This window comes from Falco punctatus, assembly GCF_963210335.1.
Source record: "Falco punctatus genome assembly, chromosome: 11".
NCBI lineage: Eukaryota > Metazoa > Chordata > Aves > Falconiformes > Falconidae > Falco > Falco punctatus.
This window is the reverse complement of record NC_137591.1, coordinates 30153913-30179064: the sequence shown is the minus strand read 5'-3', so window position 1 is coordinate 30179064 and position 25152 is coordinate 30153913. Positions and strand designations below refer to the sequence as shown.

The following is a 25152-nucleotide window of genomic DNA, read 5'->3' as shown; positions in this document are numbered from 1 at the left end:
CTCTTCTCCTTCTGGAGCAACTCTCCGGCTCCCTGGGAAATGGTCATGCCTCCCCCCATGCCCTGTTGCTGGATGAAAATATTTGTTCACTGGTCTCTCTCCAACAATATCATGTTACTCCAGAATATACAACTATTCAGCCACCTCACAGCATTCACAGGGTTGTTATCCCATATTACCACAATGTTTCTGCTGCACTTCTCTTCCTGGCCCTACTTAATGCCTGCTTCTTGTGAGCAGGCACCTGGGACTCCTTCGGTAGGATCTCTGTTTTTCTAGTGTTAGGAAAAGCAAGAAAAACAGAAATAACTCTGTGGCGGGGTGTTCTCCTCCTTCCCCTTGGCTGCCATGGTTGCTCTGGCCATGCTTGCAAAAGACAGAATGGAGGAGGGCGCTGGAGGTGACAGTGTGAGGGAGGGAGTGGGGTCGATGCTCTGTAAGAGGCGATTTGGGGCTGCACTCTCACACTCTGACCACCCAAATCCTCCTCTGCCTTCTGGGCTTTCCAGTGGCTCCTGGGTGGCCCTGGCTGACCCATGGAGAGACTTCTTGTCCCTGTGTAATGGGGCAACCGTGACAGGGGAAGGCACAGGGACTAATTAGCACCAGCTGCCTTTGACTGACTCGTCAGCATTCGGGGCTAACTACCTGCTCCTTGGCCTCTCGCTCAGCTTTTTTGTGTGTGCTTGGAGTGGAAGTAATTGTGGTGATGAGCCAGCTGCGCCGAGCTGGGCCAGAGCTTCAAAGCCAGCCTCCTTGCAGGATTACGGGAGCAGCTTAGACATGGGGAAATGAAATCCTCCCTCTCCCTGCTCTTCGGATCCAGCCTGGCTCGATACAGATGCCAGAGCCTGTTTATGAGCAGAACTGGAGCCGAGCGATGGGGGAGAAGGGCTCTAGGTGGATGCAGGGATGAGGGAGTGGGAGACGGGTGGGTGGATAGAGTGAGGGGAGCAGATACAGGGTGGTGATCGCTCACGAATGACAGTGAGCAGGTTGGGTAGTTAACGACTCTCTAACCCATAGACTGAAAGCCATTTGTTTGCTGGTAGAAACTGCCAGGATCATTGATCTGAATCTCGTTATCAGTATATTCATCACGGCGGACACCGGTGGGATGCTGCCCAGCTCTCATTTCTGAGCGGTAAGTCACGGCATCCCCCTCCAGCCCGGCTCAGCGCAGTGGCCTTGGGCAGGGGGTGATGCTGCGGGGGTGGCGGCATCCACATGGCGCGATGCTAAGGAAGCTTTCTGGGTTTTATTATTATTAGGAACAGGATCATGGAAGGAAAATAAATAAAGAAATGTAATCCTGCATCGATTAGGTGCTGGATCAGGCTTAATGCCACTGTGTGGGCTTTTTTCTGTGAAGTTGTGAAAAGTCACCTGGTTTGGGCTGTCTCTGGCTCAAACCAGGCTGAATCCACAGGGTCCTGCAGGGCAGGAGGATGCTCTTTGGTGCCCTCCAACCCACAGAAGACCATCTGAGCCAGACATCCCTATTAATCCTCAGCTTCTTCCTGGAGGCTTGGGCTGACAGCTCTGAAGCTCTGCCAGATCTGTGGATGTGTTCCCAGGGTCTGTCCTCTCCATTCCCTATCTGGTCCTGCTTTGTCTCCTGCTCCTCCTGTCAACGATTTGCTTTTCCCTAAAGGACACCACCACCGTGGGCTTGGCAGGGGCGGGCTAGTGCTGGGATTTGGCTGGCGGGGTGCCGGGGCTGCAGGCATGGTCTGACAGCTCAAGGCTTGTCTGTCAGGGAAGAGAAGTTGCATTAATGTTCCTGCTTGAGGTTCCTCATCCTCCTGTCCTCCCAGCGCTTCCCAGCCCAGCTCATGCTGCCCATGGGCAGTGACAGAAGCATTAGAAACCACTGACTGAGCAAACAGATCCAGGACTATATATTTTTTCTTTCTCCCTGTACAAGGAAAAAGAAGCAAATTACTGTGGTCATCTCACATGTAAAATTAGTGGTGTTAGGGCAAATTTATCTGGGGTGCTTTTTAATCTTTTTTTTTTTTTTTTAAATTTTGCCTTCGTTGTCACCAAGTTCAGATAAAACTCCAAGCTGGTGGCATTCCTGGTGGCTTTGCTCCCTCTGTCTCTGGAGGTGGCCTTGGAAATCCTGGCTGGGGCAGCGAAGGCAGCTTTGAGCCTGGCCCTTCCCTGGTATCTGATGGCAAAATCTTCTCCTTTGCTTTCCACTGGGCTGGGGCAGTGCCTCTCCGTCTGCTGGCTCCCAGGACAGGATAGTGGATCTCCAGTTGCCTCTGGCTTGAGGCTGCAGCTTTACTTTACCAGAGCTGGTTTCCCTTGGTTTGCTGTACTTTTTTTTTTTTTTTTCACCCCTCCCTACAGTCCCCCAGAAACATGGGTGTTTGAATTAAAGTTTAAATGAAAGAGTTATTAAAGTTAATTACGAAGTTTGTCAGGTACTGAGCTTTCAGCTCCAAAGCATTTCAACTTTGGGGAGCTGTGAAAGAATCAATCTGCTGCAATTTCTGTGTGATGCTCAATAAAAATACACACAATATACAACTGAGAAAAATATTTGAAGGCTTTTGCCAAACATATACCACAGCAAAGCGTGCTCTTTCTTTCCCGAATGGCCTCTCTCCACCCAGGATTTGTGTCTTATGGGCCAGCAAAGGAAGAAATAGCAAAACCCTATTAAATCCACAGTGCATCCACCCCAATTATATATTTTCAGCTATTTTTACATTTTGCTGATGGGCTGTATCTGTGTGAGTGGCTCAGTGCTGGGCATGCAAAAGGGAACCTGCGTGCAGTGATGCTCAGAGCAGCTGTGCCGAGAAAGTTATTAATGGTGTGGCAGCAGTTTTTTGGGGGGGCAGCTTCACCCAGAAATACAGCACCATATTCCCCAGCAGCATCTGCAGCCCCTTTTTTTATTGCTTAGCAATACGAATGTAACAAATGCAAACTGTGCTCCAGGGGCTGTTGCAGGGTGGGAGCACGGACATCAGATCTGCACAACAAGGATGATGCCAGAAGTGTGACTGCCAGCATTTGTTGGAGATAATTTAATATCTGGATGGTCCAACAATATTTCTATTTTCTTGCCAGTTTTGGTGAATTGCTCTGGTTAAAAACAACCACCCTATGTTGCCTGGAAAGATACTTGAAAAATTAAAGCATTTGTTTCTCCAGCCAGATATTGTTTATTAAAATATTTTTGAAGTCACTAAACATTGAATTGTTTTTGTAGTCACTAAAGGTGTGAAAATGAAGTGAATGTTTGTGTTTGGGGTGAGAAACATTTTGATCTACCCAGAGCACACAGAAATATATGTGTACATATATGCATTTCATGCATTTATTGCATTCTGCTTTTCCTGAACACTGGATGAACCACAGACCCTGCTTTTGGTGCAGATGGCAAATTGGAAAATCAGATCTATTTGGAGCTCACACCAGCATCCATCCATAATACCAACCAACAAACCATTGAGAAACGGAGTTCGCTGCCTGCTTCCCCAGCACAGCAGGAGCGGGCAGATATTAGCTGACACCCAGCGGTCCCCGAGCTGTGTCGGGGCTGGCTCATTGGAGCTGTGATGTGTTCCCTGCCAGAGCTCGGCTGGCAGGAGCCAGACCGCCGTGACGGATTTGCTCCCAACTGCTGCTGATGGTGGGAGCGAGCCCGGGGCATGGTGGTGCGTGAAGCAGGCAGGCGGCCTCCGAGTGTATTATTTGGGGTTTTATGTTGAAAAGTGTGTTGGAGGTTTCCCATAAGGCAAAAGACCCCCTGATGGACAGTTTTCAAGTCTCCCCAACCCCCCCCCCCGTGGTACCCAAGCACTCAGTGCAGAGGGTGGCTGCTCCATGCTATGGCGAGATGCTTTGCTCCCGCTGGCTGGGCTCACAGGGAAGGAAATTCAGCTCTGTGATGTCTCTGGTCAGGTCCCACCATACACCTTCCATTCCAAAGGGACCACACAGCTGTCAAACCGAGGTGGATTGGAACCTCTGAAGTCCATCTCTGTTTTTTTCTTTTTAGACCTCCCAAAAGAGGCTGCGATACTCGCTGGTTTAGAGCAACCCATCGCTCCTGTGCATCAGCATCGGTACTGGCTCTACGCTGAAATCGCTCCTGGGTGCCACAGTCCTCCAGCCATGGCAGGTGGGGATGTATGCACGGGCAGGCACACGTCTTGCTTCTGCTTTGCTTTGTGATCTGGTGAGAAACTCTTGTGGTTTGCCCATCTCACTGGAAAGCACTTACGTTGCAAGTTGCTAACTGAGAAATAGTGGAAATAATTGGCTTAGCTCCTCAGCAGCTTGAAACTGCTGCAGATTCGGTGTCATTGAGGCTGATTTGCCCCAGAAGGACTCTCCTGAGCAGATGTAGAGATGCAGCATGTCCTGCAGACCCAATTCCCTCCTGCAGCTTTCTGTAGGGAAGAGCACTTGCTCCCAGTTATTACTAACCTACTGATGTATAACTTGTCTGTTTAAAAGGGTTTTCCTTGCATTAGTTCCTTGGGCTTTGTGGCAGAATGCAGGTCCTTGCTACGTGCAAGCACACGGAGCCCTCTCCCTGATCAACCCCTTCTGCACCCTCTGCCTAACTGCAAACCTCGTCTTCCCTCACAACGCAGCCTGTTGCAGGCTTTTGGGAGAATTAAAGGAGGTGGAAAGCTTCGAGGAGCAAAGCATCATGTCTCCTCATAACACTGGTTAGCTGAAGGTCAGACCTTGTGGACTCATGGGGCTGGAGCTGAGGACCAGCAGGTGACACCTGCACGGCGCCGGAGAAACCCAACCGAGTCGTTTCACGCCGCCACCAAGCAGCCCTCAGAGAGAGAACGATTTTCACCCCACTGACTAATAACCTATTTAAGGATGAAATACTTCGATGCTTTTACCAGCGTTCCCTAACCATATGTGGAGGAAGAAATCTATAGTTCCCCCCAACTGACTGCAAATGCTGCCAGCTTAATAATTCATGTACGCCTCTATGATTGCAGCCTACGTTATATCTTGCTTTCATTACATATTCTTTTATTCAATTGCCACGACATATATCAATAGTCTCTATAAGCTCCCACAGGAAAGCAGGCAGTGGCTTAGCGCAAAGGTTTTGGGGGAATCTCATTTCATTTTCCCATTAACAGGTACAGCCGGGATGCAGCGTGTCTGGCTTCACATCGTCTCGTTCAGCCGCTGCCTCCGACCTGCTCCCCTGTGAAGCCCGGGGAGTCACCAGGCTAAGTCTCATTTTCACAAGGGTGCCAGCTCTAATCCAAGCCCATCCCAGCATTTTACTGAGCAATTTGTGACGCTGCCTGTCTTAACTTATATATATATATTTTCAGGCAGCGGCAGGTACGTTATCAGCTCTCCCTTCAAAGCGACTGCGCTGAACCACACACCATGAAAAACACTTGCTCGGTGCAAAATTCACTTGTATGACCAGTTTGCAAAGGTGGACACCTAACCGTGCAATGAAAGCCAAGGCGGAGGCCTAATTTTGTAATAAAAGCTGTTAACAGTGGGCTTGGGCAGTGGCCTGGCTACTGCCCGTACCTCTTTGCTGTGACCGGCCCCAGCGCTCCGTGGGTGATGCTGAGATGCAGGTGCAGACTGCAAACCCACGGTGCAGCATGTCATGGCTCATGGTTAGATGCTTCTCTCCATCCTTTAACACCAACATGGTGTCCGGTGTCCTGCAGGAGGGTGACACGTTCCCTTCTGGGTCTATATGTAACACCCCGGTCAAGTGGCACCTGGACTCCCAGGTCCTAATGGGAGTCGCTGGCTGCTAAAGCTGAGCCCTTCCGTGCCTACTTACAAGGCTGGATGTGTGATTTGAGTTGTGGCAGGTGAATATTTCGTAGCCCAGCTCTCTGAGCACTAAGATTTGATGTCTGTTGGAGATGGCCTCGCCTGCCCCACTGCTGGGACAGCCCTGTCCCTTGGGACTCCCTACCCATGAAAGGTCATCACGTCCTGCACTGCACAGCATATATTTATTCACACTCAGTTATGAAATAAATCCCCCCTCAGCAGCCCTCTCTGTTGCAGAATGGTTTATTTAATCCTTATGCAGTGTCTCTGGGAGTTACAGCAGTTTTACCAGGGAGAGCTTGGGGGCAGAGGCTGGGATGGCTCCTGCTGCTGCTCTCCCTTGCATCACCGTTTGCCCATAATGATGCTCCTGGGGGTATCGCTCCTGCCCCATGCCCAGGGAGAGATTAAACTGCTAAAGGAAGATATTGGGATGGGGCCAGGCCTTTCTGAGATGCCACCATTCAGCGTTAAAGCTGTGCACGCATTTCTGAGCCCCACGACAGCCGCTCTGCCTGCCCTGGCGGCTCCCGGAGCTCCACCGGAGATGCTTGGAAGCCGTAAAGGAGGAATTAGCTGTAATTATGGAGCATTGCAGGGCGTAAACACCCTCTAAATCCTCTTTAATTACGTGGCAGTACTTAATTACACGGCAACTGGAATGTAAGCGCAAAAATAAATATGATTTCAGTTTTATCTTCAGCAGGGGCACCAGTAATTAATTTTGGAGGGTAACGTAGGACCCAGCTGAATGTGGGCGTGGTGTGGATCCTGCAGGCACAATACTGCAGAGGTGCTGCTGCCCAGGACAGTCAAATCTCCTTTCTCCTCCCTCTCTAACAGCCATGGCTTTGCCAACCCTTCCCACTCCTCCCTCAGCGGCATCCCACTTTCTGCCCATCCATGCATAGGCAGTCAGGGTGGTGATCCTCCCGGTCATCCTCCAGCATGGGGAAAACCAAGCATGAGAGCCTCCACAGTTAATTGGTCCCACCTCAATTATGCTGTGAACTCACAGCCCATAACCAGCGGGTGGGATTCGGATTGTTCTCAGCTGTGGGCACGAGGCTTTTTTTTTCCCGTTTGCTCCCAGCACTCAGCTTGGGTGCCAGCAGCAAGCCCTCGTGCTTGTGTAGCCGATGCTTGGCTGTCATGTTGCATTAGAGTCTACGAGTCAACCCGGACCTCCTCAGGGCTTAGTTGAAGCAAATGAAAACGGCCCAGCTTGGGATGCTCCATCGCCAAAATGCTGCCACCCATTACCCCTGCCACAGATTGAGCATACGGTGCGATGGAGATGAAGGAGTGTGCGACGAAGTAGAAAGTCATGTTGAAGAAATCTGATGTGCTGCAACCTCCATTGCCCTGTATAATCTCTGAATGCTGCCGGCGCGACCACGTTTAAATGGATAACAGCACTGCAGACCAGGAGAGGAAAATCCCTGCTATTATCACGACTTTTTTTAACCATAATTAGGGGATTGCTGCATTTTTCCCCAGGAACTCTGAGCAAGAGCACCCAGGAACTCAGTTTGCTTTCAGTGAAAGCAAAGCCACCTGCTGAAGTCAAATGAGTACAGTTTTTTAACTTGCTTTTTGGTTTGCCTAGTCATTTATACCTGACCCGAAGTCAGGGGAATGGAAAAGAAATGCTCATCTGGTGTGTTTTTGCATTTGTTTTCCCCCCACATGTGTATTTTTACACTGCGGGGATGAAGCAGAGGTCAGGGCCATGTGATCAGGGTTGTGCATGCTGTGGCTTTCCCCCTCCTGCTTTATAACGCACCCCCCCTCCACTAGAAAAAATTCAGATTTTCCTTGCTTTTTAATATGTTGCTCAAACTAAATCACATCTTACAGCTGATTTACACGCATATGCAACCTGGCAGGTAGCAGCAGGGTTTGTGCTGTTCGAACCCTCCAGTAATTGATATTTTCTACTCCCCTTCCCACTGTCATTTCACCCGGAATATTCAGAGCAGCAGTAGGTACTTGTGCAATGGATTTGGGGCTGGAGCAAAGTTGCTGCGGTGGGGCTGGCTGATGATTTTGCTTGGGCAAAGCTTGTCCCAGGCCCCTTTTGGTGACCTACAGGGTCTCCTCAGGAGGGGAACAGCCTTGCAGCAGTGACCACAAGGAGCCTGCAAATGTTTTCTATCATTTCCCATTGAAAAGACAGCTGAAGGGAGCACGAGAAAGCCAGAGCGGAGTAATGAATTGTGGTCCTGCTGCAGAGACTTCATTTGATAAATAATGTATATAGAGTTTGCAGTAATAACTGTTTTTTTCTGACCCAGGCAGCTGGTCTGGGTTTGACACATCCTGGATGTATTCCTCCTTCCAGGTGGTGAATGGGATGACGGGTGCTTGCTCCCGCAGAAGGGAAGGCAGGGCAGGCAGTGACAGGCTCTGTTGTGTCAGATAGGTTAATCTGGGGCTTTTCTCACTTCTGATGAGCCACACATGCGTGTACGGAGAGAAGGCAGCATTTCCAGGCACTGCAGGGGGAAAGAGACGCACTGGTGGTGCTGTGTTTAGGAAAGCTCCCCAGGTTAATGCGTGTCAGGGACATATGGCCAAGAGGAGACCTATAGCCCTGGGTTGGCGCACGCGTACCCACCACCCCAACACCAGGATGCTGCACCCTGACCTACCCACCAGCCCCAGTCCAGCCTGATGCTGGAGATGTGGCTCCCCCACCCCAGGACAGTGCCCCTCATCCTTCCCTTGGTAGGGACGGGTCCTCCTCTGAAACATCTTTTTTGGCTGCAAGCATGCTTCCCAAAGAGCACGTGGCATTGCCCGCAGGTGGATCCCCCAGGAAAGATGGGATGTTGGAAATGACCAGCTAAATCACCCCTGGTCATCCTTGTGCAGCGCTGGGAGCAAGGATTTCCCTTTGCAATCCGTGCTGCCGTTACAACGGCGTTACGTGAGGCGGTCGCACCCCCTCCTCTCCCCAGTTTGCCATCCCTTTGACCCTAACAGCCATAGCAAGGGGACAGCCCAGCCAGTGGGTTTGGCCCTCGTCCTCCCTCTTTTGACATCTCAGGATGTGGAAGTAGGAAAATAAGGGCTGCAAGTGGGTCTCTTTAGGGAGCCAAAAGAAAGGGGAGAATTCCCCCCTGCCTCTCTGCCCTGATGCTCTTAAAAACTGCTTTCACAACAGCTAAGAAAAAAACGTGCACCTTCCCAAAGAACAAGCTGAGACTCCAGATTGCTTAATATTCCAGGGGCTCATTTTTGGGCTCTGGAAAAAGGGCAAGGGGGGATAGGGGAGAGAAGGACTGTGATCACCCACCCAGCCTTGGAGGCCATGGTGGTTCAGGGCTCTCCTAAGCCTTGAGAACCTGTCTGCCCCAGGTAGCGAGAGGGGCTCACAGGGGTAGGACAGAGCTGGGCTGGGCTTTTAGGATGGGAACCCTCTACAACAAGTAATGCTGAGATGTGCAGTCCAAATCCCAGATTTCCTTAGGTTATACCTTCCTGCCAGCTGGGGTAGCTGCCACAGACACGTCTGGGTCTGAGGAGCTGGCTGGGTGCCTGCACAGACCCCCCAGTGCCTCTGGAGGAATATAAAATGGCTTTAATCAAGGTACGCCAGAAATAATATTCTTCAGTCATTTTTATAGCAGGTCTTGAAGGCTTCTACTGGAGCGGTTTGGTTAAAAATAGATTTGCTTCTGTTGTACTTTGGCGGAAGACCTGGGCTACCGTATTAACGAAGGTGAGCGGGAAAATCTGTATCTCTCCCCATTTTACATCCCTGGGGAAGAACTGGAAATAGCCTCAGCGCTTTTGTTGCAGGGAAACCCAAGATCCTTGGGAAGGGAAAACAGCTGCAGTCAATGTGGGCTTGCACCAGCCAAAGATCTGAGTCAGGTTGGGGTTTTACTGCCCTATAATAGGTAAGTACCTCATTAAGGAGTGGATATAAGTGCGGAACATAATTTCATTGAGCCTGGAGCTGGTGCAGGGCATGGGAGCTTGGAGGCAAGCCCACTGCTTTGTGATGTTTTTTAAGCTAGAGCTTGGTTTTGCTCGCTTTAGTTCTCCCACTAGTATTGTAAGTGTTGGGGTTAGACAGTTCACCAGCGAGCACTTAAAATCAATTTTAAGGCTGTTTTTATGCTGAAGAACTGTGTGGAGATGTAAGACTCAGCATGAAGGAGACCCCTTCAGGCCTGTGACAGGCAGTGATGTGATATAACCCTTTCCATGGACGGGTCAAAATTCATCTTCAGGTTGACTTCTGTGGTCCCCAATGTCCCAGAAGGCTGGCTCAGCACCTCGTATTTCGGAGACTCTGACAATCTCTAAGCCAAAATTAACCACAGTCAGTTGAAACACACTTCTGTGCCTGCCTTTGCTGCCCTCCTTCACTTCTTATGGAATGGATGGATAAATAATGATAAATAACACGCTGCAGCCATCCAAGCAGGGCTTGCTGAACTGAGAAACGAGATCACTTGGGCAGCAATTGCAGCACTGTGGGAAGACGGGAAACGGCCAAAAAATATTTGCAGAGTTGGAGCGTAGCAATTTGGAAGCAAGGAATTATTGGCTGCAACCTATTTTCCTGCAGAAAGTGAGGAGCAAACGCCCCTTGATGCCTGCTGGGAGCAGGACAGCCCTGTCAAATTAGGCAGACTCAACCTGCTAATTGAGTTGGACATGGACTGCTTCTTATGCACTTTAAACAGAGCAAATAGGACAGTGTTCAGTCTTGGTGTATGGCTGGACCTGGCCTCTCCCTGGCTACTCCCACCCACCACCAGCCTGCAATGGGCCATGCGATGAGGGCTACACAACTGCAGTTTTCTCTTCAAAATCAGAGGCATTTTTTTTAGGCACTGTGGTGCCTCCACTACCTGTAACTCCAAGCTGTGGCTGCTGAGCAGGGCAGGGAGGATGGCACTTCAGAGAATGGGGCTCTTTTGTTGAGTCTGGAAGCTAGGCGTCCCTCGAAAACTGCTGGTGAGGCTACCAGCTGGGAAGGCTTGAGATGCATCATGGTAAGACTGGTGGGACCTCTGTGGTTCTAATGAAGTTCAAATTGTTGCAGTAGGAGAAAGGGGTTGAAGCTTTTGAGAGATTTGTGCAAGAAGCTCTGCATGGGAAAATGAATGGGAAACAGCAGAAAACACTCTATTCACTCAACTGGCAAGGCAAGGATCCCACCTGGGAACAGGCTTGGGTGGTTCCTTGCTGCAAGGAACAGATCCACTGACATTTCAGGGTGGTCCTCCTTGAGAGGGGGACAACAACTTGCACATGAGTATGATGTCCCCAGCTGGGTTTTGTTGTGGGTTAGGGCATCCTTCTGGAGCAGGTCACCATGAGGCTTTCAAACAGGCTTGTGTTCTGGCACAGCCATTTCCATTTTGGAGCAATTGTTTTACCTTTTGGGATATAATTAATTCATTTGATGTGGCTGAGTGGATAGGGTGGGCGGCAGCAGTCAGGTATCTCACCCCCACCCTGACCCTGGCCATGCTCTTTTGCCATGGATACATCTTGCTGGTGCCACTGCTGCTTAACCCCTTTGAAAAATGGGGATAACATAGGGCTAGCTCCCTATGAAATGCTGAGATGACAGCCTAATGAACAGTACCATGAGCTGGTGGAAATCCATTTCTCTGCAGAGGTACCAGTCTAATTTTCCACTCTAGATAGATATTTAATTACCCAAAGTCCTTGTACTCTGGTGGGATTACCTATAGAACACTTCTCTTCCACAAAGTCCAAAATACTCTGCTAAAATGCATGTGAGGAAGGGAAACAGAAAGCCTTGTAACAGACTTCTCAGATGTGTGCTCAGCTGGGCAGGTGACAGGGACAACTCCACTGCCAAAACTACGGAAAAAGATTAATTTTACAATCTGGTCACACTGAAATTTGGGTGGGTTCTCTTCCTATCTTGGCTGGCCTTGCCAACCTCTAACATGGTGTTTGGCTGGTCTCTAGGAGATAAAATTGAGCTGTGATGTCTCTGATACCTCATTTTCTTTTTTAAGTGAAGTAAGTAGAAAAGAATGTTCTTTTAACACAAAGCTTGGCTGGAAGATCAATAGCAGCTTCACATGTATTTTTGTCTAATATTTGGTTTTGCAGGGCTCTGGGAAAAAAAAATCATGTTGCTTTTCATGCAGCACGTGGACGTGACGAGCTCTGCTGCCAGGTTCTGGGCTTTCATCACAAATTGCCTCCTTGGGCTGACGCCAACACCATGTGGCCAGGGGCAGGCAGCAAGCCAGGGCTGGAAGTGCCCGTACTCAGCTCAGATCTCCTCCTGCCCAAATAGGTGGGTGCCCTAAAGCCAAGGCATGGTTGGTGTTTCACCTGTGGTGTTCTGGTGTGCCTTGCAGAAGGGCTTTCACTCATTACGGCTTGTACGGTGCTGCAGGATGCTCCGATGGAAGGTTTTCTGATTGCAAGTCATTATAATCATTCTCATATATGATTATGTTTCCTGGCAGGGGATCTAGTCTGCTAGATACACACCTGCCTTGGCTGTTCTGGAGAAACCAAAGGAATGCCAAGCGTTGTTGATAGTTATTTTGAAATTCCATCTCCTTCACCCTGTGTTTCTCCTTTCTAAAGCTGTTGCAGCTCTCACAGGTGAGATGGCTAATTACAGGGGTGGTACCAGCCATAAGTAATTAGGTTGGCTGATCAACTCCTTTTAGGTCCACGTGGCTCTGCTGAGTTCTTGCTTGTTTGTGTCAGCTCAGGAGCAGAGTATCTATGATAACGATGGGGCTGGGGGTTTTGTGGCGTTGGGTGGACACTAAGTGTGGTTAGTGATGCTCTAGATAGATAGGAGATATAGATAGGAGATATAGCTAAGAGGGAGAAGAAAGGGAGCTGACTTTTTCTGTAAGGACTGTGCTTCCATGAGGAACATGGAAGTCTGGTGGGGTGCCCGTGGCAGTGCTGCCTTTTGATACCGGGTGGAAGAAATACCAGAGGATCCTGGAGTGCTGCTTCTGTCTTGTTCCAGTATGTGCATTAACATGCTGTTGCTCTGCCACGTGATGGCCCCTGAGAAGCCTGAACGTTGCCTGTGGCCTTGGAGGAGGAAACACATTGATCTTCTGTGACCTGAGTCCTGTGCTCTGGAGTTCAGGAGTGCTTGTTGTGTTGATTTTTCTGCAGTTCTTCCTTCTCTACAGTGTGTGCCCTGTGTGGTCCTCTGTGTCTCATGCATATATAAAGATGTAAACTTTCTCTTTTTTTGATGTAAACTTTTTTTTTTTTTTAATGTGTGGTGGATCCCTTGCTCTAAGCAAAGTTGGGATGCTAAATGGGCCAAGCAATTAATTGTAAGGAAAGCCACGTGTTTGGAGGGGGTTCAAGTATTTTCTTTAAGTATTTACACCCTGAGAAGAATGCTATTTAAAAATAAACATTGAATCTTAAGCTCCTCAGAGCTGGCTCTCAAGCATGGGGTGGGAGAAGACAGGGTGAGAAGGTCTCATTACCTCACCTGGCTCCCTGCCCTGTGTTTCCTATCAGTGGGTTTGAGGTGGGCTTGGTTCATGCCAGGACTTCCCTGTGTGCCCAGGTGATGCTCTGTCTCTGAGCTGCTTTGGTATCTCCTCTGGGCCACTCCTGCAGCTCTGAGCCTGCCAGTGCCTGTCACAGGCTTTTCTACCCCTCCTGGGTGACCCACGAGCCTTCCTGCCGACCTAAACATGGGCGCCTTGGAGCACACAGACTTTAGCATCATCTAAACCAAACTTGGAGAACAGCTGAATGCAGTAAAATGCTCTTTGTTTGCAAAAGCCAGGAGGCACAACTGTTTCTTTTTAAAAAAAGAAAGATCAAGGGTTTGTTCTGGTTTTGAAATTTTGCAGGTAAATCAGTGATTTCCAGAGTAATTAGAGCACACAGCCCTGAGCTGGCACAGCCGCAGCCAGGGTTATCCAGCAGGTATATGGTTTTTATAATGGCCTTCTGAGGGTTTTTAAAATTTATTTGTCTTTAGACAAAGCTGCTCTGCATTTGCTGGGTCCGAGTGAAAACTGCTGGAAGAGCTGGTCAGACAGTGAAGGTGGGAGCACCTCTGGAAAGCATCTTGGGATGCAGTGCAACCACGGGCACAGGGACAAGTGTCTTACAGGCAGTGGGGAATCAGTCGATGCTCTGTGCCTGCTGCCCTGCTCCCAGTGCAAAAGGGCTGCCCTTGCTTGGGGTTACCGGTTACACTGGAAACCTCTGCCCTGAGCAAGTTAGGCAAATGTAATCAGTGTGCCCTAAGGCTTCTTCTGAGTGCTTTGCTTGGAGATTTGCCTTGGGAAGTGATGAGTGTGGCTCTTAAAGCTGGAAGAGAGGTCTCATTCCAGCTAGATGCAGTGCATCTGGATGGGGAGAGCTGCTGGATGCTCGGCTGTGGAACTGCTTCCCTTCAGCTGCCACGCTCTCTCTCCCTGAACTGACTTAAAACCCCATCAGCAACTTAAACTCTGTTTTTTCCTTGCTGGGTATCATGTTTTGCATTTTTGCTAGACTAAAACCATGGGATAATGCTTCCGTACGTGATTATAAACCTGATCAAGCCCCCACTGAAGTACCTGCTTTTCAGAGGAGCTTAAGTAATATTTTTTCAAAAGCACTCCAGTGACCTTTGAATTCCCATGGAACACTTGAGTACACGCAACCTGAGGCTTCGGTGTTACAAATCCAACTCTGAAAAAGCCTGGAGATTTATTTGTGGCGGTGAGAGATGCACGTAGGCTTTGGAGACATGGGAGAGATGATGACTTGTTACTTGACTCTGGAAATGCTTCAACATCGGACTGTGGCCATGGGTGCACCCACCCATGGTGGGTCCATCCATCCCGCAGCAGACCTGCTTATGCAAGTTCATGTTGAGCTGACTCTGAAAACAAAGAGTTTTGCTAGTTTGGAGAGCCCAAAAAGCTTAAGTAGAAAGTGCTGATGTCAACAGGGACCATTCATCTGACACTTATCCAGTGGCTCTGCTGTGCTTGCACACCTCTGGCTTCAGGTGTGTAGTGATGTTCTTGTTAGCATAAGGTTTTCATAGGATGGTTTGGGTGGGAAGGGAGCTTTAAAGGCCATCTAGTCCAGCCCCTCTGCTATGAGCAGGGACATCTTCAGCTAGGTCAGGTTGCTCTGAGCCCCGTCCAACCTGACCTTGAATGTTTCTAGGGATGGGACATCTGCCACCTCTCTGGGCAACCTATGCCAGTGTTTAGGCACCCTCATAAAAAAAAATAAATTCTTTCTTATAACTACTTTAAATGTTTTTGTTTTGTTTTGTTTTCTAGGGGGTGGGGATAGGTGAAGGAAACTCACCTGCATTTCATGTCAGCCTTTCTTGGCATGTTAAAAAATATTTTTTTCTATCTTCCATGACATCAGGAACTTAAATAAAATCTTAAATGTCCATAAAAGTGTATCAGTTGTGGAAGTCCCTGCTTTCCAGGGCTGGGAGGCAGTACTGTGGCTGCTGGAAGGAGCCATCCCATATTGCAAATTGCACAGAAAAATGGGACCTGGGACAAGTTAAGACACTGAGGGAGCAAATCTGATCACAGGCAATAAGGCAACGTGTCTGTGAGGCCTGTTGAGGGCAGTGGAGCATCCTGTGGGCACTGCTCCAGCTCCTGGCTTCAGTGCGGGTCTGGCTGCTGGAGCAACGTGTTGGTTGGCAAAGGCAAACTGAGGCACATCAGAGCAGCTCCCAAGCCTGTCTGAAGTTAAGCTTCGTATGGTTTTAGTTGGAAAATGGCCTTGAAGCCTGAATATCTATTTTAAAGGAAATCTCTTGAGCCATGTTTCAGGGTAACTTGTTTTCTGAGTAACCTTATTCTGTTTAAGGGGAGGGCTGCAAAGCCAGGTTTTTGGTGAGTCTCGGGGTCCTGCTGCCAAACCAGGCTGGAAGGCTGATGCTAAGAAAACAGAGTGACCTTTGCAGAGAGCCAGATGCTACCCACGAGCTGAGCTTGCCAGGGGAGAATAAATTACCCAAATACGCTGCTCCAGAGAGCGCGGCCGAGCCTGCAGGGGAGGTGGCAACAGCACAAAAACCAAGGGATGTGGGTGAGGATTTACAGCGTGGTGGTCACAGCCTTATGCACCGGCTACCTGGGACTTGGCGTGGCCTTTTGGATGCTTCCTTTGCTTCATTTTTCTTTCCTCCCTAAAAATGAAGGCAGGAGATGGTGTCATGGGGAGCTCCCTCTCTGTTGTGAAATGCAGCTGATGTTGCTGCACACCCAGCACGTTCAGCCCAGAGCTGTGCTTCCAACCTCCTGGACTTTGCCATCTCCTCTCAATCTCAGTGTCCCCTGGGGGGCTCTGGAACAGGGCTGGAGCAAAGAATATAATTTTTTTTTCCTTTATAATTTTATTTTTAGACCCAACCCTGACTGTGCAATGTCAGGACTGCTGCTGCTTGCCTGAAGACTGACTCAGACTGGGCTGATGCCCAGGTGAAATGGCTCATGAATCCAGTCCTGGTGTTTGTCTGCTGTGGGAGCTGACATCATGGTCCTGGGCTCATCAGCAGTGTTTGGATGCTCTTCCCCCAGCTGCACATAAGGTATATCCTGGCACTGATCGGTGCTCTGCAGCCCCTGTGTCTCACTGGTGCTTTGCGCCATTCAGGTGGGGAAAATCATGTTCCCCAAGAGGCAGGGGTGGCCAAGGGCAGCCAGGTTGCCTTGGCTGTACCAGAACCAGCTTCTGTGGTGTCTCTACCCCATTCACACTGGCTGCAGGCAGGGTTGTGGCACAGCTGCCTGCACCCCTGGTATCTCTGCTTGGTGCTGCAGGCTGGTCATGGTGCTAGCAGGATGGTGTCAGGTCCCCAGGACCTTGCTGTGACATCTGTTTTATATTCCTAAGTGAGGAGGCTGCAAAGAGCATCCCTTGGAGGGGGTCTCTGTGTGTGACTGAGGTGACTGCTCAGCTTTAACCCCACTGAGGAGCTCGAAGCAAGAGATGTCACCCCACCATGTGTGCCACCATGCCACACTCCATGAGGGGACATGTAATGCTGCAGGACCTGGACAAGGCAGGCCCATCTCTGCAGGACTCTTCCTTTGGATCAGAGGACCCCCTTTCTCCTCTTCTTCCAAGCTCTTCACCACAGCTCTCTCAGCAGATCCCACGTCTCTGAGCAGTCCAAGAGTCGACAAGAAATCAAACGGCAACACTTTGGACAAGTAGGTGAAGTGAAAACTTACACCCCGGGGGAGGAGTGAATGCACACGCATCTGTGCAGGCACAGGGTGAGCAATGCCCATCATGGAAATCTACAGCGGTTGATTGTACCTTCTCAGAGTTGAAAAGAGCACGTCTTTAATTTCTACAACACCAGCAACAAATCGATGTGGAGGCGACGTCACCACTGGTGGCTTTGGCACAGTCATCCAGGAAGGCGAGGGGAAAGGACAACCAGAGCTTGCAGCAGCCTGTTCCCACAGCAGCCAGTTTGACTCCCAGTTTTCACATGGATGCCAATAGACGATTTTTGCCCACTGCTTACGAATTGTTTTATAAAACACTCAGTCAAGACTTCTCACTACTCGGATACCACAGCAACGACCATGAAAACTTAATTTGTTTGCCTGGCAAACCCTGGGCTGAACATGTACATTTGGGTTCAGCCCAAAGCTGGGTCCTGGTGAGACCCATGAGCTCCTTGGCTGTGACATACCTGGATTTCATTCCAAACTAAATGACCATGGATGCCAAGTGTGCAGAGTCCAATTCTCAAATCCTTCTAAGACTTTAAGAATTAAAAAGAAACTATAACTTTGGGGAAACTTCACTTGAGTTTCATTTCCTGGCTTTTTTACCCCCTTGAAAGCAATACAGGGCTTAATAGAAAATGGCTTTCTTACAGGTTTTTGTGGCTCGTGCTCTATGAAAGGGCAAGAATAATTCTCCCTGCCATAAAGAAAAACACATTGGATGGTTAAAGCCACTATTAGAAAGAGCATCCCCAGCTATTAAATCCTGCAGGTTTCAGGGTAACTCCATTAGCTGCATTGCTATTGCATCCTGTAGGATTTTCCCCACAAGGTACCGTTTCTCAGGGAGCTAGAACAGTGTGCACTGACAGCTGGGCATCTACAGAAGCCAAAATAACACTGTTTCTTCTCTTGCATAATGGGAATTTTTATCTCCCTTTTTATTTTCTTTTCTCTCCAACTATTTCAGCAACATCCTGAGGTTATGCCCAGATGCTGATACCCTCACAAGCTTGGGCAGAGGGGAAAACACTGGAGAGATGCAGCAGGGCATGTGGGATGTTTATGGACTTTTCCCTTTGGCAGCAGGCTGCTGGCCTGGGTGGCTGGGCTTATGTGGGGTAAGGCTGCTGAGCACAGGGCATGATCAAAGCAAGCATGCAATGCCTGAAAAAGTTGATTCTTTTTTTTTTTAATTTTATTATTTTTGCTGTGCCTTTCCATGCTAACATGATCTCTGCAGGCTTGGGACAACCAGCTGTGGCTGGAGCCAGCTCCCTGGGGGATGACAATATGCTTATTACTGGTTTTCCATCCTCCTGCCACACTTCAAGGCTGACTAATCCCTCGGTAGTGGCAGGTTGTGTCCCTGTGATGAGGTGTGAGGATGCAATGCCATCAGGAGGTGGTCCCATTGCTCTAGAGACCCCAGTGCCTCTGGTCCCAGCACAACAGCTCACCCCATAGCACCAAGCCTTACTGCAGCCAGCGCTCACCCCAGCACCCAGGTTTGTCTTCCTGGCCAAAGTCACCTGCGTCACCACGGAGCCTGGAGGGGCTTTGGCTGCTGCCCAGAAGCTCTGAAGACACCAGACTGGGGGAACTTAGTGAAAAGAAGGTGGCAGAGAGCAAAAAGAGAGATCAGCCCTTACTCCATGGGGTTTCCGTTAACTAGGAAAAGGAGTCCTGCTCCGAGTCTCCCTCTCCAGCCAGCATCAGGTCAGCCTCAGTTTTTTCCCCCCAACCTTTACTGTAGTTCCTTGTCTTTATCTTGCCACCCCTAAAGGGAAATCACAGCTGCTAATCTGCAAATGTGGGGGGCTGGGCTGGGGGGACACCTCACCTCTGGGCATTTCTCAGTGTGGATAATGTTGTTCCTGCGCTTAAAGACCGGCTGAGCAGAGAGCTCTGCAGGAAAGCAGGCTCCAGACAGCTTAGACGCTTTATATTAAGGCCGGTGGACAAAGTGTTGATCCTTTCCAGCTCTGTGTTGCTGGTGCCTTCCCATGCACTATCACAGGTTTTGCATTTTTTTTCCCTTCTGCTCTGGCTTTTTTTCCAGGTTTTCCTCCTATATCAGGCAGCTGTAAGCAGCTCTGCTTCAAAATGACCGGCAAATATCCTGATCCCTTGAAATCCTCAGGCAAACTCCTCCTGAGCTTCCTGGCCAGCCCTATACTGGAGATGAGGGACATCTTCCCAGTACAAACCTCCCAAGCAACAGCATGTGAAAGCCAACTCTTCCAGTTTTGCTTCAAGGCTCCATTGCCTTCCTTGGTCTCTAGGACATGAGTGCCCACAAATTTTCCAGCTTATTTATCAGGGCTGGTGTCACTGGTGATGACAAAAATGGGAGTTTTTCTACTAAATTCCCCAGGCAGCCAGAGCTGGTTAGTTATTAAGGGCTCTCTGCACAAGTTCATCCTGCAGCTGGGCAGTGTTTCTTTTCCAATTTCCCCTCCTATCCTTCACCCTCGTTCCCTGTTTTCCCTTTGGGAGACCTGTTGTAGAGTATTTCCCCCCACCCCCCCTATCTAGCAGAGTTTGATTTGGCAACCAGCTAGCAGAGAAAGGACTTGCAATTGCTTTGTCCTTTGGTGGGTTAGGTTATTGTGACTTGGTGGCTTTCTGTTGGGAAAGCGATTAAGAAGAAAAAGTCCCATCTGTACTGAAAATGGACTTTCCGTGATACAAAAATGTCCCTAGGTTATCTCCAAGGCTGGTACAATCTCCTGTATTCCTCTTTTTCCAGGTTTTTCACCCTTAATATATTTTTTTTATTAGCTCTTCTATTTATTTTACAGGTGCGTTTGAAGGACACTACTTCTCCCCTTCTTCTTGGACACGTGCAGATGGTACTTTAAACCCATTAAACTGTCTCCTGGAAGCAGGGGTGGAATTGCAAAGGTCTTGAGGAGTTCTGGGTGAAAATGAGCTGAGAGGTGGCCGGTGGAGACAGGCTCCCTGTCATCTTGGGTTGTGGGTGAGGAGTGGAGAACTGCTCTCATCTGCTGTTGGGCTGGGGGTCAGCGGAACCAGAGGCTCTTGATGTGTATGGAGAAGTCCTTGCTGGGGGGAGGTTGGAATCCCCTGAATGAGGAAAGGCACCTGGTCATGCCAGCAAGGCAAACAGAAGAAATGCCAACAAATGGCAGGAAAAAAATAAGTGGTGAGATCAGAAAAGGGACAAGAAAGCAAATAACAGGGCAAATGTTTCTGTACACGTGTGGCAGAGCATGGCAAACAAACAGGCTGATGTAGACATCTTAGTACCTTGTTCAGTCTAGGGCTTAAATAACAGGGACTTGGTAGGACACATAGGACCCTCCGTGACTTGCTGGGGAGAAGCAGGCAAGGAAAATGAAGGAAAGGAGTGTCCCAAAAATGGGGGTGCGCTTTTCCTGAAGGTTAGCAAGGGGTGGGGAACAGGTTACATCAAATGTGGTTAACTTAAAAGGGGTGCAGCTGGTGGGACAGACTTCATGTGAGGTAGAAGAATGAGGTGGATGGGTGTGAGGGACTCTCCAAACCCAAAGTACCTCTACATGACAGGTGGTAATGGCATCTCCACGGACATCTCTAGGGTGAGCGATACAGCAGGACAGAGCCATTCAGTTCCCTGGGTGTGTTAGTGCAACATCTCATTTCCAGTGATGGAGAAAGCTACTGGAAAAGCTGCTATTTTGGGCTTGATTTGGGCTAACAGAGAAGAACTGAGTGAAAGAAGTGGAAGGTAATTTCAGGAAATAAGTCACAAAATAGTGGATCCCACAATGCCAAGAGAAAGGGAGCGTGAACAGCAGAGCAAGGATAATGCACTGCAAAAATCTCAGGGAACCAGTAGGTAGCATCTCTAGGGAGGATAATCTAAGGGCTAAAGAGCACAGGGAAGCTGGCAATTATCTAAAGCGAATGCATTAGGGGCACCACAACAACCCGTCCTGATGCAGAGGAACAAGAGGGAAGTGATGCAGAGACCTGATGGACCTCAGACCCAAAGAAGAGCTGCAGAGAAGGGGAACTGAGGCCAGAGACCTGGTGATGGGGACAACAGGGCAGCTACAAGTTGGAGATGTGAAGGGGCAGAACGAGCTCCAGCGCACTGGCTGTTTTAAGGCTGGGCAAAACCTTTTTGTAAATGCACAGGAAGGAGAGGGAGAGCTGAGGAAAGCCCAAGGTTGTTGTTTAAATAGAGGAGGAAAACTAAAGGATTCGGAGTGGGCTTTGCTTGAGCCTTTCCTTGCACTCAGCTAATTAGGACAGGATGATTATATTGGGCAGGAGCCCAACTCAGTGGGCAGAAGACCTTCCAGGTTGTTTAGATCAGCCAGGTGTGCTGGTGTTGGCAGGGCTGCCCAAAATCTCCCTTGGGCGTACTGCCAGAGCCAACCCAACCCTGGAAGCATTCAGGGTTTCTCCAGCACTGCAGGAGCCCAGGGCAAGCTGGGGACTGAAGTGGGGCAACCCCCGGAGTTAGAGGCTTCAAAACAGGAAGCCTTGCAAGAGGAACTCATTAAGCAATCAGTTTGTACAAACCTGGAAGATAATGAGGTTAGAAAGTAACGACTGACATGGGTTTGTCAAGAACAAGTCAAGTGGAACCAATCTAATTTTCTCCTCTGACAGGGTAACTGGGCTGGTGGGTAGGGGAGTGGTGGGGGACAGGCTGGGGCTTGGCTGGTGGTGTGTGGCAAGCAGCTGTGCGAGGGTGACCTGCTCTGCAGGAAGGGTTGGGGACCTTGGGCTGAGCTTCAGCGGGAGGTGAAGAGCAGATACGTTGCATGGGATGTTGCCATTGTGGATGATGCCATTAACTGCTTTCTGAATTGTCCCCCTGTGGAGGTGCCCAAGTCACTACAAGCTGATGTGTTCGCTTGTATGTCTGTCCTGATGCTGCAAGAGCCAGCCTTGCCCTTGCTAATCCCAATTCCTCCCCCTGTGGTCATCAGCCGGTCCCTGTCACCATCATCTCTGCTGCAGGGGCTCCTCATAGTTGCTGTGGGCTGCCCTCCCTGGGGGCACACGGCCCCTGTCAGCTGCTGTCCCCCACCCCATCCCTGTCTCCTAGGTTCAAGACTCTGAAGGGCAGCCCTGCACTAAAGCAAACCTCAGAGGACTTGCCCAGATAATTTGTCATGGTGCTTTTTATTGTCTCCTCTGCCTTGTACCTCATGATGCAACACCACATACCCCCTGCCCAGGTTTTGCACCTCCACCTTGCATCTCCAGGGACTGCAGTCCTGCTGTGCTCGTTGTGTGGCTGCATTTGTCTTAACGATTGACCCCTTCAGTTATTATTAGCCTCATGGTCACCTCCAGCACTGCCTGTCATGATGAATTAGAAATAGAGTCCTCTCTGCATCATAGTCCTCGTTAAACCAACCATCCCTTCTACCTGCCGCAGTCGTCACCTCATTATAACTCCATTACCTTTAACAACAACTCCATTACCATCCATTATCTTTCTTATCATCTCCTTTACAAGGCTGTTATGTGCACCTCCTCCTTTACAGCCATCCCCTCCTCAATTACGATTCCATTATCTTTATTACCACCCCATTACAGTCATAATTATTCCCATTACAATTTCAAGATCTGCGTCTCCATCCAGACAAGTCGGTGTCTCCATCGGCCCCGTCACCAGCAGCGCGCCTTTCCTGCTCCTCATTGCCTTCATCGCCTAGCGCAGTTACCGCCACCTTCCCTGCATTCATAATTATCCCCATACCAATAGTTGTATTTTAATTATTTTTCATTATGGTTTTATAGTCTTTTGCTGTTATTGCTTCATTTATCGGTCATTCTCCTCTCCCTGAAGTATCATAGCTGGGATGGGTATCGGGGTGTGAGCTGAGACTCAGGGCAGTGATATTACACTGATTTGCATCAGCCCTGAGCAGGTGCCTTCACCCCATCACTGTCCTCCATCGTAATCCCAGCATTTAATCTCTGTTGCAGCCCTAACTACTGATGTTATCATTCCATTATCCTTCAGTTTATGTCCATTGCAGCTTCTCTGATGGGTATGACCACGTCCTCCAGCTGGTGGTGCCCCTTCCTGCCTGGGTGGAGGAGCATCCCTGACCCACTCTGGTTTTCCATACCTAGAGCTGGACAATGACTCTAAGGACACTTCATTCTTTTAAATTAAAAGTGTATCTGGTGTGATAGTAGTAGTAGTAGAAGTGGGTTTGTTGCAAAGGTACAAAATTTTGTAAGTTCCTGCGGTGCAGCCCTGAGCTCCACATCCCACTGGTGCTGCTCTCCCCATGGTTTCAGCTGCTTGTCCACCCCAGACAACTGCCAGACCCACCTGTGCTTCCCCCACACTACCTTGATCTTCCAGAAACCGCCCTGGTGCCTCACGAGCAGCGTTTGGCACCTCTTTCATCAGCGCTAAGAGGAGGGAAAAAGCTTCTCTGCCAGCAGAGGGTGGGTTGCATCATTTAGGGTGCCATGGAGGAGTAGGGTACCATTTTATCCTCTACATAGCGCTGATGCAGCTGAGGACAAGTGCTTTGACAGCAGGTCCAGTGGCCGTGCTCCTTGAGAGGACATTGAGAGATTGGAGTGGTTATAGAGAGAGTCGCAGAACTCCCCAAGGATGGGGAAGCTGCCAGCTTTAGAGAGCTCAGTCTGCTTAGTTTATCATGAAGATTGAGAGGTGACTTCATGACTTCCTATAAGAACTGTCAAGGCAGGGAAATACTAAAGAAGATACTAAAGAGCTCTTTACAGCAGAGGAGAAAGGCAGAGCGGGAGTGATGGCTGGGAGCTAAGGCAAGCAAATTTAGATGACTGATGCAGCACATGGGGTTTAAAGTGAGAGCGATGCCCGTTCCCAGCATCTCCAGGAGGCTGCTGGAAAAGGTGTGATCCAGCAGCTCGTGAGCTACATTTCCTCGCATCCCTAAACCCTCCTGGTCTGCGGGTGATGCTCAGCAGCAGAGAAGCCAGTAACAGCTTGCAGGTAATTAACATGTCTGGTGTAAGAGTGGATGTAGCTCATGTTTGAACGCCCCTGGGTTATTTCCCACAATCGATAAGCTTCGTAAATAATGTATCCTGCAGGGGGAAAAAAATGCTACCTTGCGCTTATCAGATTTTGTACTCTGTTTGGTTTAGCAATGCCAGGAGGAATATGGCTCAGAGAGAAAAATAAAAGATATAAATAAGTCCAGGGGTGAGGGAGGCAGCCCTAGCCAGGGAGCTCAGGCTGGGTGGCCCTGTGCTGCTGCTAACACCGCCCGCCGCTCCCCACCCCACCCACCCCCCGAGATGCTGCTGGCGAGCACTGGGAGTGGAAAGCTGATTAAAAGCTAACGAAGGGGGAGCAACCTGCCATGCAGCCACACCATGGATGGGGCAGGTAGCAGCTCCCAGCACCACGCTGCGACCCCGCTGCAAACTCTGGGGGAGTTTTTCCTAATTCTGGCTAGGTTCAAAGCGACCAGAGGAAGGGAGGTGAAGCAGTTGGCATCTCTCTCCTGTTATTTCCTTGCTGCGCTGCCTGTAAAGGGCACCTGACGGAGCCGAGCTTGCTGCAGACCACGAGGCAGTGCTCTCCCCGAGGGACATGGGGACAGCTGGCACTCCTGCTCTGCTATGTCAGTCCTCTGGGGATTTGGGGGAGCACTTCAGTACCCAGCAATGCCCCATCTATATGGGGAAGGCTGAATATAACACGGGGTGATAGGAGATCCAAGCTTTTTCAGGGTCAAGGGTAAGGATTTTATTGAAGAATTGGGAAGCAGCACTGGGGTGGAGACTGGCTCTCCTGGCTTTTTGGTTTCAAGCCATAGCCACAGGTTGCCTCTTATAAAAAAGCATAAACTGGGATTGCCTGAGCAAGCAGCCAGAAAACTGCCTTGTTGCCACAGCCTATTGCCTGTACCTTGGTTTGTTGGTTTGTTTTTTTTTCTGAATAAAAGTCATGAGATGGTAGAAAGCAGCCATTGTGGTGGCAAACACATTCAGGGTTAAAATATCACCCCCCAGTAAGCCCTCACTAGTGGGTTTGTGCTGCCCAGGCTGCTCACTGCACATCTGGAGCCAGAACATCTGGGAGTTTTTATAAATTAAAAGGAAACACAGGTTTCCCTGCTGTGAAATG

The 25152-nt window shown here is 49.5% G+C and overlaps 1 protein-coding gene and 1 long non-coding RNA gene across 7 annotated transcripts in view; one reads left to right on the top strand and one right to left on the bottom strand.

The window, feature by feature from the left end:
* Window positions 1–25152, bottom strand: part of TNR (tenascin R) — a 78062-nt gene that overhangs the window by 33029 nt on the left and 19881 nt on the right. The gene's annotated exons all lie outside the window — the stretch shown is intronic.
* The window catches only part of LOC308071711, a 93734-nt gene that overhangs the window by 48809 nt on the left and 19773 nt on the right, over window positions 1–25152 (top strand). For all 5 annotated transcript variants that reach the window (XR_013931279.1, XR_013931280.1, XR_013931281.1 and 2 more), the window contains 4 exons: window positions 1053–1144; window positions 4022–4201; window positions 5139–9538; window positions 9619–24009. This is a non-coding gene — a long non-coding RNA (uncharacterized lncRNA). The remainder of the gene's footprint in view (window positions 1–1052; window positions 1145–4021; window positions 4202–5138; window positions 9539–9618; window positions 24010–25152) is intronic.